We start from the raw sequence: 16,061 nt of genomic DNA, 5'->3' as shown, positions 1-16,061 counted from the left end.
CCAAAAATGAAGGCAGCTGGGGCCAATTATTATGCTTTTGCAGTAATCCAGTGAGAAATGATGAGGCCCTCCAGTGGTTTTCAACCTTGGCTCTGCATTGGAATCACCTGGGGAGTTTTAAAAAATACTGATGCCTGAGCATCATCCTCAGGGCCCCTGATTTAATTGGTGGATGCAGCCTGGGTGTCAGGATATTTCTTAAAGCTCCAGAGGAGATTCTATCATGCAGCCCAAGCTGAAACCACTGCCCAAAGGCAGAAGGGGGATATAGAAGAGAGTGCAGGGATGTTTAGGACATGCAATAAGCAGGACTTGGTGGTTAACTACAAACTGGAACTGATGAAAAGGAGGGTGCCTAGGAAGAATCCTAGATTTCTGGCTTGGGTCTGGGTAAAAGAGAGAGGCAAGTTTTGAGAAAAAGATAACAAATTATGTCTTGGACAGGCTAAGTTTGAAGTGCCTGTGGGGATTTGAGTGGAGATGTTCAATAGATATTTCTTTAATAGATTTACGTTGCCCTAGTGAAGAACAGGAAATCCCTCTAGTTTTTAAGATGACAGGGAAAGGCATCTCCGGAAATTATGACAGAGTACAAGACCATTCCCACTCTGCACAGACTCTTTACTCAAAACTCCCTTCCAAGACAATGCCCCATCAGTTCTGAAATGTTGTTCAACATGTTGATATATTTACAGGAAGGATTATATTATGGATGGGTACCATCCTATAAATCCATTTAACTTACTATTCTTGTATTACCTGTAGGCTTAAAGTATCCCACTGATTAAATTGCTGGCAGCCTCCAAATAGCATTTAAAGGAATATATAACAGCTTTAAAACTTTCTGATAAATGAAAATGAACATACCCATCATTACTTCCTTTAAGAGTTGTGGTCAAATATACTTAGACCTAAACTGCTTAGAAACCTTGTTTAGTTTTTTAATTGGTAAATATTTACTGGGTTACCAAAGATACCAGTACCCTCTGAAAGACCATGGCTCCTTGGTTTGTTTCTAATTTAAATTAGATACACTAAAACAAGGATTGATAGGGAGATATATTTAGTTAAGTAACAGATGGCGAAAGGACATTTCTGTCCAGCATCTATCACATTCCTGTTTCTCAGTATTCCAAAGAGTGACTAAATCTTGAAATCAACTAGGAAGGAATGGACTGAATGTGTTTATTCAACGAAGCTGAACTGATGCCCAGTCATGTGTAGGTTAAAAAATTCAAAGGGGGTATGGCTGGCTTCAAGGATATGGGGGGTGGAACGGATAAAGCGGATTAAAGTAATTCAGAAGGTATCAAACATAACTGAAATATGAATTCTGAAGTCTTAAGGGACTCTGTGATATCAAGTGGGAAAAAAAGAGGTGAGTGGAAGATATTCTCCGAACCCTCACGCAAGGTGTTCACCTGTGGTTAAGGGCTGTTCCTAGCAGCCCCTGCGGAAAACTAAGGTCTGTTAAAAGAAGGGTGCGGTGGGGCGCCGCCACCCTGAGGGAAGGACATTTCCTCCCGGAGAGGTTTGAAACTCGCTGCAGCACCACCGCCCTGCTCTCCCTGGGGCTGCCAATCTAGCAGGTGAACCGTGAGAACACAAAGGAATGAATAATGGCGTGCGAAACGCCGAAAGCCGGGCTCCGCAAGTCCAGCATCTCCCTACACCTCCAGCCACTCCCAACCGTCCTTGGAGGAGACACCTGCCCCACAGCACGGCCCGCTTCAGGGAAGTCTTGCGGGATGATGGGCAGGAAGGGCCGCTGATAGCCCCGGGCGGGTAGACAGGCGGGAGGGGCCACACTCCCAGCAGCCCGAGTCGCTGGCGGGGAGCTCCCGGGCGTGCGCGGAGCGAACACGAGCGAGCGAACAGCCGCGTCCCAGAGCCGCCCGCGACGGGCCGGGTGGGCGTGACGCCATGACGCAAGGCACGCGGGCGGTGCGCAGGGGCGGGGCGGGGGCGGGAGGAAGGAGTGGGAGGAGGGGGCGGAGACAGCGGGGGCTGAGGGAGGGGGAGAATGGCAGTTACGGCGCTGGTTCCCGGGAACAGCAGTCAAGACAGAACTGCGGAGGAGGAGTCCGGGAAAGCGGCAGTCTGGACCCCTCCTCTCCGTTCCCCCCGCCCCAGCTGAGAGGCGCCTTGGCGGGTCTGAGGAACCCTCCTCCGTACTTCCTTTGGCTGCTGCCGCCGCCAGGAGATGGGCCTGCTCGCCCGCAGCCCTGCGCCCTGCGTCTCCCTGAGGAGTTGAAGGTACGGGCGGGTACGGGGGGAAGCTGCGCCCGGAAGCCAGAGGGCAGGGGCGGCTCCAGTTTCCGACACGGGGCGCTCCGGCTGCTACCCTTGCGCCCCTCCCCGGGACGGAAATGGATTCGGAAATCCCACGGGAAAGGCGCCCCTGCTCGTGCTCGGCGCGGGGCCGGGGCGGCCCGGGGGTCAGGCCTCGGGCTGGTTCCGCTTCCCCGGCTTGGCCCCGGCGCTGGCGTTCCCTCGGCCGCGCGGGCGGAGGAGAGGCGTGGGATACGCCCCGAGCTCTGTCCTCCTGGCCCGAGCAGTCTGGGGCGAGGGCGGCCGACCCGGCGGTGTTGTGACGGGCGGAGGCGGCGCTCCCCTCCTCACTTCCCCAGCCCCTGGAGCAGGCGACGCGGAGGGCGGCCGCGGCGGGGAGGTGGCGGGGGCGGAGCGCATTCCTGATGGGTGAAATCGGCTCTAACGGGACTGATTTCCGGGCCTTGCTGCCAATTTGGAGCCGGGGCCAGCGCCCCCCACCCCCTGCGGCTGGAGGTCTCGGGGAAAAGAGAGGCAGGCACTGGGGAACGTTCATCCGGGGGACTGCCACCCTCTGCAAAAGCAGAAATTAAACAGACGAAAAATGGTGGGGTCTTGGGGTAAAGTATGTCTTAAGAGGGGTCCTCCAGGGTTGTCTCCCTCACACTAAACCTTCAGGGAGTTCTCATTCTTCAGCCAGTAATGCCACTATTTTTAATTTCCAGTTTTTCCTATCATTTGGCTTCCCCTCTGCCGTTGCCCTCCCCCCCACCCTTTTCATTAATGGGAAGAAGGAAAATAAGTTCAGGGTTCATTAACCTCGCGACAAAGGGCAGTAAATAAAAGAGGGGAGAGAATGGTTAAAGCTACATATGGGAGAAAGAAAGGTCTTATTTTTTTCCCATTAGCTCTTGAAGGTAGAAATATACGAACGATGTTTTATTCTGGTTAATATTTACTATTCAAAATGTTGCGGAACGTCCTGTTGGGTGGACGTTGGAAAGAACAGCATTTAAATGCCTCTGCAGTTTTCACACCCAGGTGTTGGCTGCAAACGCTAGTATTAAATGTTAGTAAACGGTGGAGGAATAAAGCAATCCTTTCCTCTGATCGGTTGCCTTAAAATGTGATTTTTCCTTAGCGTTCCACTTTTCTTTTCTTTTTTTGGTAGTAACATGGCTTTCTTTTTATTTATACATATGTATTTTTTATTTTAACCTAATTCCTTGACCCTTTTTGTTATGTGAAGTCTGACGGTATGCCCAAGTTTCATTTTCGGTTTTGCCATTAACCATCTTAATGAGCATCTTTATGAGTCAAACTGTTATTACCGTATTGGCTTGTTTATGCTTCCTTAACACCCAACTGTCAGAATTGAATCAAAATGTAAATATTTCTATTTAGAAAATGGCGGTGATCTATTGTTGACGCTTATTTTCAAATGTTCTTTGCTTGCTATGTGCAATTCCATGGTAAAGATCTAGAATTAAGTCTTGGTACCTAAACCACATTATGCAACAACAACAACAAAAAAAACCCTTTTTATTTGTTAGTTTTATTCCTCTTTCTATTATTGTATACAGTGTAACTGAAATTTAAATTTCATGTGTCCTCAAAAACTATTTTAATGTCACCACAAGGTGTCTTTCTGAGGAAAAAATTACATTTGGCAACTAATGTTAGTGTAGTTTTTCAATATCTGTGACTTCCAGGAGGATTCCAGTAAGATTAACTTTTAAAACTGTAACATTATTTTAGGAATTGAAACACAACTCAATTTTTAGTCTCCAGATAGTAGCTACTTGAAATATTGTTGTTTCGTTTGAATGACGCCTCAGTTGAGCATTAGAGTTTATATAAAGAACGGTCCATTTTACTGTCTTCAGACCAGTATTGGAATTTTTAAAATTTTGGTGGTGATTTGTAGAATTTTGGGTGCCTTTTTACTTGGTTAAATGAAACTGTTTTTTTCTACCTAACATATGAAAGATACTAAGATTATTGTCTGTTTTTAAAGCTACTTCAGCATTTTAGTGGAAAATAAATGCACTTCACACATTTGAAATAGAGGAAGTCATAAGGTCATATTTTTGCAGTTGTGAATTAAGACACTTGGGGTCGCCTCTCTTCAATGGGATCAGATTGAAAGATATTATTCTCACGGGGTTGTTAGATGGAATTAAATATAGGTAATTTAAAACAAACTCTTTTATCATTTGAAAGACTCTCTTGTATATTATGGCAGGTTCTGATTTTATCCTTAACACTTCCTTAGATTTATCACAGAAATTCTTTGGTTTCTAATCATCCCTGCCCACACTGCCCCACCCCCACCCCCCCAATCTGGAGGGCGCTGAGGATTGAAAAACGTAGTTTTCTGAATTTTTCAAGGAGGAGAAGGAAGACAAATATTTGTGATAACACGTCAAAATCCCTGGTCAGGTGCTGGGCAGAGAGTAAGCTAGGGATAAATTTTGTTGCATTTATATCTGAATTGCCTCTTTCTATTTCTTCCCTACTCAGGTTATAAAGGAAATCTTAGAGAATTGCTATTTGTTTTTCTGATGCTTCTAACAAGTGACAGTTGATTGTCAAATGCAGGCTGGTTTCATGTTAAGCTTTATGATCTTTTATCATTTAAGGCCCATGTAAAAATTAGGCCATTTTAGGCTGAAGGCCAAAAAAAGGTTGAATTTCGAAATTTATATTTGATTATATTGGCATTGTGTTTGGCAAACTAGCACTAGTAGTTTAATGATGGTCTGAAAGGACCCATGGTCGTACATGAAGTACTTTAGCTTAAAGGTTTTGGTTTGATCTTTTTTTGAGCAAAATGTTAATCTGATTACTTATGGAGATCACCTAAATTTTCCTTAGGTGATTTTTTTTCTCCAGTCAGGAGTAATTATTATTTTTCTTTGGCTTTTTAATTTTTAAGTCATGAGGTACCAGCTTTTGTTAGTTTTGTATAACCCTGAAACAACTATATATATAACCACACCTGCACAGCTAAAGACTGTGGGATACTGTTCCTTTGCTAAACACATCTGTATTTCAGATGACGGTAGAAAAAAGGCAGTGAAATCATTTTGGGTGTTTAAAACTTGGATACTTCGTTCGTTTCTCAATAGCTGTCATATGTCAGTAATACTTTCTGTATTAAACTGAGAAAAATTAGCACCTTTTGATAAAGTAGTTTTTGCTTGTATTGCTCTCTTTGTAGCTGTCAATAAAACCTGAACAATTAATTTGTTTATTAACGACATTTTCTCAAAAGCTAGGATATTAGCCTAAAAAGCATTATACATTCTTGTTCTATTGATGTTACCTACTATTTTCTTTCAAAGGTCATTTACTTGAGAAATGCTACTTGTTAATTTGTTTTTGAAGTCCTTCTTGGTAGTTTCCTTTTTTGTGTGTGAGTATACCAGTATTTTTTTTTTAACATCTTTATTGGAGTAAATTGCTTTACAATGGTGTGTTAGTTTCTGCTGTACAACGAAGTGAATCAGCTATATGTATACATATATCCCCATATCCCCTCCCTCTTTCGTCTCCCTTCCACCCCTCTAGGTGGTCACAAAGCACTGAGCTGATCTCCCTGTGCTATGCGGCTGCTTCCCACTAGCCATCTGTTTTACATCTGGTAGTGTATATATGTCTGTGCCACTCTCTCACTTCGTCCCAGCTTCCCCTTCCCCCTCCCCGGGTAGAGTTTTCTTCTGTGAAATCCTCAGTAGGATAAAACTAATAAGGAGTTGTTTTACCCCTCAAATAAATTTGTGCGTTGAATTTTGAAGCAAAATCCTCAGAAATCACCCTAGTTTGTTTAAGCCGAAAAGAAACTTCAAAACTCAGTCTTGGGTTCAAAAAAACTGAACTTAGCCCCTTAAAATTATGTACACTTAACATTTTCGACCTCTGTCCTCCTCTGGAGACCCCTGAAAGTATAAACAGCCCTGCTGTAATGTGAATAGCAAGCAAGGTTGCCAGTTGTAGAGACTTCTGGTAGAGATGAGCCGTAGGAGGGAGCAAACTAGTTAGAGGGAAGGAACAAGAAACCAGGAGAAGCTATAGGGAGTGAGATAGTGTTAAGCTTCCAGATGAATCGTATATAGCATAATAATATAACTAATGTATCACAAAAGTAGATGGCCATTACTATAAATCTGCTGATGATTTATATTTTGTGATTTCTAAGTCAGGTATTGGCATTTGCTCCCCAAATGGTGAAGTACTCTAAGTTATTCTTATGCATATGAGATAATACACATGAAATGTGCAGTAGAAGTGTAGGAGATAATGTAAACTGTATGATGCCAGGGACCATAATCACCATAATCTTTGTTCACTCTTAAGGTCTCAGCACTTAGCATAAGGCTTGACAATGATAGGTGTTGGATAAGTATTTGCTAATTGAATAAAGTTATGTATTGTAATGTAACTATTTCATAACTCTCTCTATAGCAGGGCTATCTAATAGAAATATAATGTAAGTCATAAATTAATTTAAGATTTCCTTGTTAGCCACATTAAAAAGTAAAAAGAAACAGGTGAAATTAATTTTCATAATATATTTTATTTAATGCAACATATACAAAACATTATTGTCTCAGCATGTATTAGTGAATGACTTTACATTCTTTTATTCATACCAAGTCTTTAATCTACCATGTGGTTAACACTGGACAGCACAGCTCTAGGAGTATTTTGTATGAAATGTTTTTTCCTTTCCACAGAAATTCTTTAGTCTTTTTTGATAGTCTCTTCTTTTGTCTTTTTTGATAGTCTCTTTCTAACATGTCTTTTGAGTCCAAATACAGAAGCACATATGTCATTGAATTGGAATTACTGAGTTGGATTGAAAGTCAGGATACCTGACTTCTTTCGTTTGTACAACTTTCTCAAAATGGCTCTGCCTCACTCTCTTTCCCTGTCTGTAAAATGAGGGAGAATGTGCTATCATCTGTTTCATTTGATTAGTATAAATTATGTCTTTGAAACACTCTTAACTACTCAGACAAGACTATTACAAAATAGATTTTTAAAATATTAGTAACTTGTCATAGCAAATCTCAGTATAAAAACAGAAGGAAAAAGTACCCATGAGACTACTGGTGCGGAGGTCCTGTTACCTCCCACACTGGAATAAGTTACAATGAATGAATCAATACAAGATGCTCCTGTAACATTGAGTCAGGAGAGGTGACTAGGTCTACTCCAGAACCAGATTTTAAACCTCTGATCTATTTAAATATTGCCTTAACTAATTTATCCTTCAGTTTTTGTTTGCATGAATAACCTACACTTCTTACATAGGCATCCTTAAATCAAAATCATGGAATAAGGTCCTTTGGGAAGAGAGGGGGGGCGACTGATTAAGTGCATTTAAGTGGGGGAAAATAAAGCAAACATTTAGAAAAGTCTATCATCACATCCTGTAGTACAGGATATGTACTATATAGCACAATAACTGATTCTTTTATCCAAACCAGGGGTTGCAGTGGTTACCTGGTAAGCAGTTACACATAGCCAAATATAGCTAAATCAGATACGTAGCCAAATCAAATAGGTATCTCCTTATAGCCATATCCTTTCATTAAAAATAATAATAATAGTAACTTTTAAAAAATTATAGATGAACATCCTTTATGCAAAGGATGAACATCCTTTATGCAAAACATCCTTATGTTTTGCATAAACATAACACACTTTACTGATGACCTTAGTAAAAATTTCTGGAGTCATATAGTAGATTGTGTGGTGGCCCTCAAAAAGATGTTCACATACTAATCTCTGGAACCTGTGAATGATACCTTATTTGAAAAAAGAGTCTTTGCAGATGTAGTTAAGGATCTTGAGATGAGGAGATCATCCCAAGTTATCTGAGGGGTCCAAAATTCAATGGCAAGTTGTCCTTATAAGGGAAAAGCAGAGGGAAATTACAGATAGACAGAAGAGGGGAAGATGCACAGAAGAGGTGGAGGCAATGTGAGGCATGGAGGCAGAGACTGGAGTGATGTGGCCACGAGCCAAGGAATGCTTGTAATCACCAGAAGCTGGAAGAAGCAAAGAACAGATTCTCCTGAACCCCCAAAGGGATCGTAACACTGCTGGATTTGAGGCTTTTACCTTCCAGAACTGTGAGAAAATAAATTTCTGTTGTCTTAAGTCACCCACTTTGTAGTAAGTTGTTAACAGGAAACTAATATACAGTCAAAAGTAAAAAGATCTGTGCTTACCTTTGTTTTGTATCATGCATTGTGACTCTCAGAGACCAGACAGCCCCTCCTTTAGAATTCTTATCCGTTCTGAGAAGTATCAGAGGAAGTGTCTTAATACCCTCAAGTCTGAACAGGCCTAAGAAATAGCTTATATCATGTAAGATACACTGTTATTGTCTCTCAGGTCGTTCTTAAGATACAGTTTATATTTAGGGGAGGGGGCAAGTGTAATACTGATGGGATAGACCAAGAGGTTTTGTCTCATGAGGGTGTGATTCCTTCCACCTTCCCTATCTCCTTTACTGGAGCCTCCTCTTCTACCCTATATCTTAAAGTTGGAATGCCACAGGGCTCAGTCCTTACCCTTCTTTATTCCTCTGGGGACTTCATCCATGCTTGTGATTATACCCACCATTGGTATAACAACTCTTCCCAAAATTTTATCTCTAAGCCAGACTTTTTTCCTGAACTCCATGCCTGTTATGTGGGTATTTGGCTGTACATTCTCACCTAAGGTTTAAAGGCATCTCAAACTTAAATGTCTGAAAATGAACCCTTGCTCTTAGCTCCTCCCTGAACTTGTTCTTTTCACAGCCTTCTCCATTTCAGTGGACAGCAGTTTCAGCCTTCTGGTTAATCAGGGCAAAATCCTCTTGGAATCCATCAGGAAATTCTGTCAGTTCTAGTTTCAAAAGATATCCTTATGCCCATCATCATCTCTCTCCTAGAGTATTGCAGTAGCCTTTAAACTGTTCTCCATGTTACTGTCCTTACTTCTTTCTTCTCATTCTATTCTTAACACTAGAATTATCCTTTAAAATTATTCAGATTCTAAACTGTCTCTGTTTAGAAGCCCCCTAAGTTTGCCCATCTCGCTTAGGATAAAAGCCATAGTTCTTACAGTGGTCTATAAAGCCATACACAACCTGGTCCCATAACGTTCTGACCTATCTCGTATATTCTTTGTTTTGCTCATTTCCCTCTGGCTACATTCTGGCCTCTAGGCTATTCCTTGAACATACCAGGCACATTCCTACCTTAAGGCTTTGCAGTGGCTGTTGCCTTTGCCTTGGATGCTCTTTCCTCGGATTTCCTCGTGGCTAACTCCCTTCAAGTCTTAGTTTAAATGTCATCTTTTCAGTAAGCTCTGATCACCCTTTACAAAATTGTAATCAGTGCCACACGTACACACACTCTTGATTACCTTTACTCTGCTTAACTTTTTTCCCACATTCTAGCAAAGAATCACAGTAAAATATTTAAGTGAAGTATTTAGAAAATTGTGAACTTCTATATAAAAGTATGAAACAATTTTTAGTAGTTTATCTATAATTACTGACCTAGAATGATTTGTGGAAATAAGGTAGGTGTTGGGCCTTGAAAGAAGAGTAGGACTTCAAATAAGCAGAGAAGGTGGAAAAGAGTATTCAGGCAGAGACAAAGACATAGGAAACACCACGGAGGTGAAACTATGTTTTGTTGATATATTTAACAAGTAGACCAGTTGGCTAGAGTGTGTTTTTATATAGGAGAATGGTGAGAGACTAAGGTAAGATTGTGGAATGCCATGTAAAGCTTAAAGTTTGTTTACCTGTGGGAAGCAAATGGATGTTTGTAAGCAGAAGTTAACAAAAGGCCAACGTGATAATTCAGAAACCAGGTGATTAATGAAGGTCTTGTGGAGGAAGTAAAGTAGTAGAAAGAGGACTGAGACTTTGGCTCTGCCACATTAGCTGCATGGATAAATCAAATAATCTCCAGACCAGCACTATCCAATAGAACTTTCTGCAGTGATGGAAACATTCTAGACCTGCACTGTCCAGTATGGTAGCCAGTGGCCACATATGGCTGTAGAGTATTTGAAATGTGACTAGTGTAACTGAGGAACTGGAGTTTAATTTTTTTTAATTTTAATTAATTTAAACTTAAATAGTCTCATATGGCTAGTGATGATACATTCGACTGAGTAGCTCTAGAATACAGTTTTCTCACTTATAAAATGTAAGGTTAGATTGGAACATTAGTGGCACTAGAAGGATAGGTTCCACAGCCAAAGAAAGTTGATGCAGTGTTCTGAGAAAAGCAAATGGGTATCTAGCTAGTAGATGCACCTGTGCATGACTAGTATTTGTGAAACAGTTCCAGGTTTGTATCCTTTTCATTTTTTGTATCTCCATGACTTATTTGAGATCCCCTCTGTCTCTTGATTGCTGATTTTTTAAATTGGTCTTTAGGTTGATGCTTCCTATAGTTAAATATCTAATACATCTAATTTAATAGTATGTTTTATAATTATAGTTAAATCTATCTTGTTTCTTTTGAATTCTTAATGAGAAAGCCATAACAATGAAAAACCTTTATGATTGTTTACCTGTTGTGTAATTCTTACCTAGATTCTTCTGCTTTCCTTAGAAAATACTCCCTTACTTGTTTTCTTCCCCAATAAAATTAAGAAATATTTCATTTGTATTTCAGTTTTGATTTTATTTTCGGGGGACATGTTTAGAGAGAAGCTCTATGAATGCTGTGTATCCAAAGGAAAATAGACACATGTTGCTTATTGTGCCTCTTGTTTCCCAAGAGATATTGTTCCTTCTGAGAATTACTTTATAATTTGCAGAAAGTTTTAAAAATAGCTTTTAAAACTTATAATCAAATAGCTCTTCCAGCCTGTGCCCTACCTAGTTATGTACATACGTCATAAAATTAAGCATACGCACGCACACACACACACACACACACACACACACACACACACACACACACACACACACACACACACACACACACACACACACACACACACACACACACACACACACACACACACACACACACACACACACACACACACACACACACTGATTTACCCTAACCAGAGGTTTCCGCTTCCCCCACCCCTCATGTTCTTTAGGAGAAAGAGACAAATGAAATTCCAAAATTGGAGAGGCAGGATACTGCTGTTATCAATACTTTTTATTTAAAAAAAAAAACAAGAAATAACTTCTAGAAAAAATGGTAAGGACAAAATTAGCCCAAACATTTAATATTTGTAATTGTCCAAATAGTAGAATTACTCAGATTAGTGATGAAACTGGTAAAATTCAGTTTGCAAAGATAATACTCATTACACTGGATTTACTAAGACCAAAGAGTATACCAACACTGTAGAGAATTTGGAGATATTTTTAAAAGAACAGAAAGAAATATAAATTGTCCACTTTTAACCCTAGAGTATGGTATGTATTACAGCTGTCTATATATTTGTATATTAGAATCATAGTCTTTCAGAACTAAGGGGCCTTAGACATTACCTCATCCAATCACTTTAGCTTTCAAATAAGGAAGTTGAAATTCAAAAAGTAGACAGACTTGACTAATATCAGACTAGGTTAGTATTTCCCTTCTGTTGATGTATAGCAATGAGTATTTTAACCAGTTCAAAAAAATTTTTTTGACAGTTGGATATCTTTTTTAAACCTATTTAAAAATTTTTTCATGTCTCTGGGCCCTCTTATCATACCCATCGTTTTGCACTACGCTTTTCCTACCTTCTCCCTATTGGTGTATTGTTTGCCCTTCTGAACAAAGAGTGCCTGGAATGGGCTAGTCAAAATGTTTTAAATCTTTTTTCTTTAATTGGAAAATGGAATGAATAATGCTTTTTCTTTCTGCAGCAGATTTTTTTTTTTTTGCAGTACACGGGCCTCTCACTGCTGTGGCCTCTCCCGCCACGGAGCACAGGCTCCGGACGTGCAGGCTCAGTGGCCATGGCTCACAGGCCCAGCCGCTCCTCGGCATGTGGGATCTCCCGGACCAGGGCACGAGCCCATGTCCCCTGCATCGGCAGGCGGACTCCCAACCACTGCGCCACCAGGGAAGCCCCAGCAGCTTATTTTTGTAATGGATTGAGTAATGAGTATTATTTGTAATGAGTATTATTAAAACCACGTAGTACCATTCTCTTCTACATCCCAAACAAGAATAGGCTTAAATAGATAAATGTAGCAGGTGTATGTTTGTGAAGCTGTTTAAGAACTATCTCTTTGGGGAGGCTTTGTGGCATATGGGAATAGTTTATTCTGAACTTTTAGTTTATGTTTCTAGGCGATCATAGGAATTATGTTAAGGATAGAGCTCAAGGTAGTATATTTGAGTCTTGATAAGCATTCACTTTCCAAAAAACTTGCTGGAAACTGATATGTGCCTATGTTAATGCTCTGTTGCGTTACCTCCACCTCCCCCATATATAAAAGTAGTTAAGTTGAAATTATTTACCCCATTTTCAATATTAGACCACTTGTCATAGGTTTGTAGCTATATAAACATAACAAGGCTGAAAACTATATTTATGTTGGAGAAATTCGTGTACTATAATGATGTATTCCAAACTTGCAAATGGCTAACTATTCTGATGACATTAGACAAGCCATTTCAGAGCCAACAGTTTGTTTCATTTTATTTCTAACCTTAAGCATGATAATCTCTTTTTAAACAGTTTTATCCAGTAAATGGTTCAGTTACATTTGTGCCATCTCCTCAGATATTTGTAATAGTTATAGCTAATATTTGTTAAGTGATTAATATGTCATACTGATGCTGGATTCTTTATATATTTTATTTAATCCTAGTAATAATCTTGTGGACTGTAGGTTATTATTCCTATTTTACAGTTGAGTAAACCGTCTTAGTAATTTAATGCAGTGTCACACAGCTAGCTAATAAGTGTCAGAATCTGAACTTGAACCCAAACTTTGTGACTCCAAAGTCTGTGCTTTACGGTTTGAATAAAAAGATGCTATCATTACCCCATATTTGTATAGTATTTTTAAAATTTCCCGTCCAAGCTACTCGTAAGTTATTCCCTCATTTTATCTTGGGTAAGATAGTTGTGTCTGAAACAGACAACCCCAAAATCTCAGGCGGAACACTATAAAAGTTAATTTCTCACTCACACAGAGAACCGTGTGGATGACTCAGGTATCCCAATTCCTTCCATCTTGTGACTCAGCTGTCCCCAGAGGCCTACTTGGAGTCAATCACTAAAATTACTATATTCAGCCAGCTAGGGAAGAGGGAAGAGAGAGAGCTCAAAGGATGATTGAAAGGATGATTTAGGGACTAGTCCTGGAAAGGGCGTACATCATTGTACTCACATTGCACTGGCCAGGACTGGATACATGGCTGCATCTAGCTGCAAATGGAAGGAAAATGAAACAGGTGGGTATAAAACATCATCTCTGCCACAGATGATACAGAGAGGTTATTGCTGAACTAAAGCCACAAAACCACTTGGTAGCTATCTATAGAACCTAGATTTCTTAGATCTGCGTATAATAGGCTCATGTTTCTGAGGAGACATTCCAGTAATTAAAAGGCTTTTTGGTTGTATTTCTAGCACCGTTGCTGACTCTTTCTCATTGGGCATCAAACATTTTACTTCTTTGTGCCTGTTACATTTTAAATAGGAATATTGTTATTGACTTACCTTATGAGGAATGATAAACTTAAAAAAAAGTTTTTCCGTGGTAATTGCCATTTTAAGTGAAGATGACATTATTGCTTTATAATATCTTTATATTTATACTCAATTGTCCTTTGAATATACAACAGTTAGCCTTGTTAGATTTTGTTTTTTAAACATGTGATGAGTTATTCTAGGCTATCTACATACCTTATATTTATTCTTGCATTCTGAATCTGAGACATTTGTTTAGGGATGAATGTTGTTTTTTAATGTTCCCCCAAACTTAACTCTTTTGGAAGGAACTGCAACTTCAAATCTTAAAGGAATAGAAGTATGTTCTAACTGAGCTAATAGTTATGAATATTGTACTAATAATATAAATTAGTGAGAACAGACACAATTTACAGAAACTGATGGTACCTTTTACTGGCAAATTAAATTCTGCCATCTCTTCAGTAGCAGTTAACCATTTGTTATACTTCAGACTCCTTGGAGAATCTCTTGAAAGCTATGGATTCTATCTCTAGAATATACCTATATTCACAATTTAGTACACAGTTTTAGAAATTTCATGGATTTCTCTGAAGCCTATCCATGCATTAGCTGCTATTTTTAAGCATTTTTATCCTTCTCCAAAAATTTATTACCGTGCCTATTATATTTTTACTTTAACAGACTGTATAAAGAGATGTTTAATGAGTCAGTTTTTATAAGATTTATAAGGAGAGTCTGTTTCCTTAATATTATTTGGACAGCAAGAATTATGCCCAGAGCCTGCACTGCTGCTGTAGCTGAATTTCCAGCTATATTGGGGAATAGATTTATTAGAGGAAAATATGACATTTCCACATTTGACATTGACAAGATGAATGACATAAAATAACTTTAAAGATTTAAATAACCTTTTTGAGCAATATCAAACTTCATTATAATGAACTTTAGTGATTTATCACTGTTCAGAGAAAGCTGTATATTAAAATCCAAGTAATTTAATACCTCAAATTTCTCTTAAAGAACTTCTTGTTCAGATGTACAAAGGTCTGTTTATTTGGGACCAAAATTAGCTTGTGTGCAGATACATCATTTCTAGTACATCACTTCTAGTTGTGGTCGATCAAAGGATGGCTTATGATAGTTAATTCTGTTTTTTGGTAATCAACTACTACCAAATTGTACCTAGGCATATTTAAATTTGTTATGTTGTTTGCAACTCTGTATATAGGAAATGCTATGGAAGAGAAATATTTCCTTTTTTCAGTGCCTTTGGAACCTTTATTTAACACTAGAGGAAGAGCAAGGCCAAAAAAGTGAATTAAGTTTCAAGGATATCCCCCACTGTTTATTTACCATATTTGTTTCTGAAGTTACGCACAGTGAGCTAAACTAATTTCTCTATACTAGATCATTTGGTCAGATAACTAGTGATTCTTCTTTGTACAACTTAAATTATCTGCTATTTATTATACTAGAAAACCATTGTCACTGTGAAAAATAGAGTGCTGTCAGAAGCACATATTTATAGTCATTTAGAAAAAAAGCTTTAAATGGGATATTGATAAATATTTGTTCAGATTATGGGACTATCATATATGCTCAAATATAAAATCAGGTCTTTTTTCTTTCAAAATTATGCTTATGAAAAAAGGGAATCACTTTATTATAATTTATATCCTTGCCAAGTCACTAATATTACTGTTTGGGGAAGACATAGTCTGAAATGTCTTTATTCAGTGCTTGGTTAGAATGCACTAGAGTGAAAGTTCCACCGAACAAGGGCCTTGTCTGTCTTGTTCACTATTATATGTCTACCACCTAGAACAGTATTTGGCACATGATAGGCACTGAACATATTTGTTGAAAGAGTAAATGAATTAATGATTATAAAGAATAATGAATTAATGCATGCTTAAGCTAAAATTTCCTATGACAGCATCGTATACAGATTCAAGAATACTGTATCTCAGATCCTTTGGTAAAGGTCTCCTTTGGAAAACCGCCAAATGTTTTTCCCCCAAAGTGTATACAGCTTTCCTCTTGAGGAAAAGTTCATGCAGCACAGGGCAGCTGAAAATCAAGCAGAAAACTAAAGTCTTACTGGC

The 16,061-nt window shown here is 39.1% G+C and overlaps 1 protein-coding gene across 4 annotated transcripts in view; it reads left to right on the top strand.

Annotated features, from left to right (window-relative positions):
- The first annotated feature begins 2,028 nt into the window (after nucleotides 1-2,028).
- The window catches only part of RNF19A (ring finger protein 19A, RBR E3 ubiquitin protein ligase), a 57,805-nt gene continuing 43,772 nt past the window's right edge, over nucleotides 2,029-16,061 (top strand). For all 4 annotated transcript variants that reach the window (XM_060127713.1, XM_060127715.1, XM_060127712.1 and 1 more), the window contains exon 1: nucleotides 2,029-2,256. The gene's annotated coding sequence lies outside the window, so the exon portion shown is untranslated. The remainder of the gene's footprint in view (nucleotides 2,257-16,061) is intronic.

Source organism: Lagenorhynchus albirostris, chromosome 17 (genome assembly GCF_949774975.1).
Source record: "Lagenorhynchus albirostris chromosome 17, mLagAlb1.1, whole genome shotgun sequence".
Lineage (NCBI taxonomy): Eukaryota > Metazoa > Chordata > Mammalia > Artiodactyla > Delphinidae > Lagenorhynchus > Lagenorhynchus albirostris.
Note: the sequence above shows the minus strand (reverse complement) of the source record. Positions and strands in the feature narration are given on the sequence as shown.